General features: G+C 48.5%; 1 pseudogene; it reads left to right on the plus strand.

The window, feature by feature from the left end:
• The first annotated feature begins 4,867 nt into the window (after positions 1-4,867).
• LOC114091392 (calmodulin-like) lies at positions 4,868-5,384 on the plus strand (annotated as a pseudogene).
• The last annotated feature ends 331 nt before the right edge of the window (positions 5,385-5,715 follow it).

Genomic DNA, 5,715 nt, shown 5'->3' on the forward strand with positions numbered 1-5,715 from the left:
TGTCAGGAGACGGCTGGCACAGCATCAAAACCAGCTGTCCTGTCGAGGGAAACAGAACAGGACACGATGAAGGGGACCCGGCCACACGCTCTCACGGGGAGCGCACATGCTGGCCTGCTGAGGAGGCCCAGAAAGTGAGGATTGGATCCTCACGCTGGGAGTCACAGTCCCTGGGCCAGGACGTTTCCCACAGTCTTCCCAGGGCCGAGCATGTCACCGGGAAGCGAAATGGCAACTCTTCCAACAGCACCTTTCAGGGCTCAGAGCCACTGCTGCCTCCCGGGAAGATAACTCCTCAGGAGCAAGTTCCAGGATAGTTTTGCGGGATCCGAGTCCCACCCTATCCAGCCTGGACCCAAATTGGCCAATGCTGGTGATTTGGGAGGAAATTTCAGTTGAGGTGGGGAGGTTCTCAGCCCCACCCCTGAATCCTGTGCCCCCCCAGTGATCACTGTATGGAAGCATTAGAACCATCTCGGCCATCTGGCCACGGACAGGCCAGACACCTGACAAAACCCGTGGCCTCTTCTGGGCTTATTGCAGCATTTCCCAAGATGGCCAGCACCTGGATGAGCTGGTGTAACCACAGCTGAGCACAGGCCTCAGGCACAGTGGCCCAGCAGGCTGCTCCTGCCTGAGAGGCCCACCTCCACAGACACAGAGAAACACCAGGCTCACTACAGCAAGAACTTGAACACAGGGTCCAGCGGGTGAATAAACTCCTCGGAAAGAGACCGCAGAACCCCGAACAAGGCCCCGGTTGTTCACAGGATTTGGTGAAGGAACTTTGCAGAATTCCAACCTCCTTCCTGCTCACAGGATGAAACCAGGCAAGGCCGTGCAGGACTAGAGAGATGGGAAAACCACAGGTGAGAGCAGGGTGGAGTTCTGTGAAGCGCTCCAGGGCAAAGCCACCACTTAGTTTAGCACCCTTCATTTGTTAACGCCCAGTGAAGGCTCACAGCTGCTCCTTAGCTCCCAGGATCCTCCTAACCTTCCCCTGAGGGATCCAGCGACAGCTAGCCTGACCCACCTTTCCTCAGTCTCCCCTCCTGGCTAAGTCTGGCTACTCATCCTACTCCCTCAGGCTGAGGGAGACTCACCACCGCAGGGAACCCTCAAAACCAGTAGGAGAGCTGATGCCCTGGCACTTGCCCATAATCTCAGCAACTCAGGAGGCCGAGGCAGGAGGATGGCAAGTTCAAGGCCAGCCTCAGCAACTTAGTGAGATCCTCAGCAACTTAGCAAGACCCGGTCTCAAAATAAGAGCAGGCTGGGAATGTAGCACAGTGGTGGAGTGCCCCTGGGTTCAATCACCAGAACCACACAAAAAAGTAAATGGCTGATGACAGAAATAACCCCACTTCTGCTCTCTCCTTAGCCAATTCGCATGCTACAAAGACCTCTTCTTTAAAAAGTATTTCTAGCTATAAAAATAAAGCAGTTAGGGCTGGGCGGTGGAGCTCCATGGTAGAGCACAGGCAATGTGCAAGGCCCGTGGTTCAATTCCCAGCACAAGAAAGAAAGGGAGGTAGGAAGGGAGAAGTTGTATATTATCATTAATATAAAAACAACATCAATGCCAGGCATGGTGGTGACACCTTCAATCCCAGAGACTTGGGAGACTGAGGCAGGAGGTTCACAAGTTCAAGGCCAGTCTCAGCAGCTTAGCAAGGCTATAGGCAACTTAGGAAGATCCTATCTCAAAATTTTTAAAAATTTAAAAAAGAGTTGGAGTTGTAGCTCAGTAGTTAAGCATCCCTAAATTCAATTCCCAGTACACCCCCCTGCCCCAAAATCACACAATACTAAAATTTACCAGTTTTAAAAAATCAGAAGTCCCCTCTTCCCTGTTCCATGTCTCTCTCCTAGAATGACTACTTTTGTTTGATGTGTATCATTATAGTTCTTTTCCTATGCATTCATATACATATCTATCTATATATTGATACAGATAGGATAAATAGATCTGTAATTTTGAAGGCTTCTATATTTTGAGTAAGAACACCTTTTTTCAAGAATTGGCAATAATTTTCAGTAATAACAATAGTCACTCACAGCTTATATAAATCACAAATACACTTCTTATAGGAAACTACAAAAGGTGTATTTGTGATTTACATTAGAAATTGTTCGATTTATGTGGAATTAAAGAGAACCCAATGTTGTTCGTGCCATTTTTCTGTATTAACTTGATCTGGTGGTTTGATTTGTCATTTTTATTTTGCCGTGTCTGCTCACTGTCATTCAAGGAACACTGTAAGAGAATCAGAAGATGAAACCACAGCACACAATTGTTTACAGCTAGCAAAACCCATGCATACACACAACTCTACGTGACCCTTATTCATCTTAAGATGAGCTAGAAAATGGCAGACATGGGGCTTGAAATCCTGTCTTCACATTTCAAACCTGTGTTCTAGTCATGATGGGCCAGAAGGAAGTAAGCTGTTACACGATGTGGTAGTTCTAAAATACGTCCTACAAATCCTTATACACAAGATTTTAAAATTTAGGTTCTACCTTTAAAAGGTAGAACCTAAATACACCTCCCTTGACTAAGGACTGGACTCAGTAACTCACTCACAACCAAACCCTCCAAGAGGAGCCCTGTGATGTGTGAACCCTCCAAGAGGAGGCAGAAGGCACACATCTGCCAGATTCCCAGAATGCGGGCCCTGGGCGCATAGCCACAGGAGGTAAGGAAGCCCAGTCTTAAGGTTCCAGCTCACAGGCGCATCTGGGCTCTCCCACAGCCAGCATCAACCCGAGAGACACGCTCAGATCTTCACGTGTATCCCCCAAAAAACTCACACTGAAATCTTCATGTGAGTCGGGCACAGTGTCACACGCCTGTAATCCCAGCAGCTCGGGAGGCTGAGGCAGGAGGACCATGAGTTCAAAGCCAGCCTCAGCAAAAGCGAGGCATCAAGCAACTCAGTGAAACCCTGTCTCTAAATAAAATACAAAATGGGGCTGGGGATGTGGTTCAGTGGTAGAGTGCCGCTAAATTCAATCCCCAGTACCCACCCCCTGCAAAAAATCAATCAACCAATCTTCATGTGACGGTACCAGAAGGAGGGACGTTTGGGATGATTGGGGCTATTGTCTTGGTAAAGGGAGCCCCAGAGAGCTGGCAGACATCTCGTACCACATGAGGACCTGCGAGAAGTCAGCACCTGTGGCCCACAGGAGGCCCTGCCCTCCAGAACTGTAAGGAGTGTCTACTGTTCATGAGCAGCACAGTCAGTGGCCTTTACCACAGCAGCCCACAGGGGTCAAGATGACACAGAATGGGTGGCCTTGTGGACAATCCTGACCCAAGTCCTCCAGGTGAAGGCTCTGGTGTTCGGGACAGAAAGAAGCCATCCCTTCTGTGCCCCTATGGAAGCACTAAAAGTTGGTAATCACTGCTGTTTACGGCGCCAAGAGCTGGAGCACCTTACACCACCGTGTTAGTAATGAACGAGGTAACGTCCCTGCACACAGCCAGTCAGGGTTGGGACCAGCAACCCTTCGAGCACCAAGGTGGCTAATACTGAGATAGCAGAGAACTGGCTCACAGCCAGGGCCCAGGCCCTCCAGCTTGAGGTCTTTTCGTTCACCCTGTAATCACTGCCCTTTTTGTTTGGGGTCTCCTCTTCTCTTTCCTTTTCTGCAGGGTCTCCCTATGTTGCCCAGGCTGGTCTCCAACTCCTGAGCTCATGCCACCTCCCACTGTGGCCTCCCGAGGCTGGGACCACAGGTGCACACCACCATGCCCGGCAAACACAGCCTTTTTAAGAGGTCGATGAAATGACACTGCTTCATGAAATGCCCCCAGGAATCTCTCCCTCCAGCTTATCTAAAATTACCTCATGTACTGAACTACATTCTGTCTCCCAATTATTGAGTACCTACTATGTATCGGGAACTATGACCAGTGAGTCTCGGCCTCGACCATACATGAGAATCGCCTGGGAAGGCCAGTCACATCAGAAGCTCTGGTGGTGGGGCTGGGGGCGTACCTCAGTGGAGGAGCGCCTGCCTAGCACTGCACGAGGCCTGGGTTCCATCCCCAGCACCAGGAAAAAAACTCTTTTTTTAAATCTCCAGGAGTGGGACACACAGGCATCAGTGGGTTTAAAAGCTGCACTGGTACGGGCGCGGTGGCACACACCTATAATCCCAGTGGCTCAGGAGGCTGAGGCAGGAGGATCGTGAGTTCAAAGCCAGCCTCAACAATTGCAAGGCACTAAGCAACTCATGAGACACTGTCTCTAAATAAAATACAAAATGGGGCTGGGGATGTGGCTCAGTGGTTGAGTACCCCTGAGTTCAATCCCCAGCACCCAAAAAAAATAAAATAAAATAAAAGCTGTACTAGTGATTCCAAAGTGCCCAAAGCTGAGAACCACCACTGAACATCACCTGCACTTCTCAAAGACACTCTGCTGGGCAGATTTTAGGAACAGGGCTCACAGTGTTTAACTGTGGCTGTATAACAGTATAAAACTATGAGTAGCAGAACCTGTGGCCTCCGGGCTGTGTGCCTCCTGACTGTAGCCAGCTGTAGGTCTTCCTCTGCGCCAGTGTTCGCTGTCCAGGGTTGAAGCACTACAGCCAGCCATACACACACTGCAGGTCCTCAGTAGACATCACCAGGTGCCCCACTTCCTGGATTTGCCAGGTGGAGACTAGTGAAGGGTGCACTTGCTCTGGCCTCCTGAACCAGGGCAATGAGTTCAAACTTCAGAGATAATGAAGGTGGAGGCTATGACTAGGGTCACCAGGGGAAGAGAGAGCTACACAATAAACCCACCTGATCTTCAGCCAGATTTTCAAGAATCAGGGCCCAGTACTCACTAAGGGGAAGCTGCCCAAAGGAATGTCAAACCTCAACTCAGATACCAAGTGGAGTGAGTGGTTGTGTGGTCGCATCTTGGAAACTGTTAGCGCTTGCAAAGTGGCTGACCAACTGACGGAAGAGCAGATTGCAAAACTCAAAGAAGCTTTCTCACTATTTGACAAGGCTGGTGATGGAACTATAACAATAGAGGAACTGGGAACTGTAATGAGGTCTCTTGGCAGAATCCCACACGAGCAGAGTCACAGGACATGATTAATGAAGTCATGCTGATGGTAATGGCACAACTGACTTCCCTGAATTTTGGACAATGGGATGGCAAGAAAAATGAAAGACACAGACAGTGAAGAAGAAATTAGAGAAGAATTCCATGTGTTTGATAAGGAGGGCAGTGGCTATACCAGTCAGCAGAGCTTCACCTGTGATGACCAACCATGGAGGGAAGTTAACAGATGATGAGCTGATCAGGGAAGCAGGTGTTGATGGTGATGGTCAAGTACACTATGAAGAGTTTGTACAGATGATCACAGCAATGTGAAGACATTGTACAGAAGGCGTTAAATTTCTTGTACAAAATTATTTGTTTGCATTTTCTTTGTAACTTATCTGTAAAAGATTTCCCCCTACTGTCAAAAAAATATGCCTGTATAGTAATTAGGACTTCATTCCTCCAAGTTTTCTTCCCTTATCTTGCTATCATTGTCTTGATACCTTATTTTAGAAAACTGACCAAGTAACATGGTACATGTGGCTTACTCTGGGTATATCTAAGCCCTTCTGCACACCCAAACTTTAGATGGAGTTGGTCAAATGAGGGAACATCTGGTTTCCCTCTGGGTTATGCCTTTTTTTTTTTTTTAAGAAAGAGA

The sequence above is a fragment of the Marmota flaviventris genome, chromosome 8 (assembly GCF_047511675.1).
Source record: "Marmota flaviventris isolate mMarFla1 chromosome 8, mMarFla1.hap1, whole genome shotgun sequence".
NCBI classification, from domain to species: domain Eukaryota; kingdom Metazoa; phylum Chordata; class Mammalia; order Rodentia; family Sciuridae; genus Marmota; species Marmota flaviventris.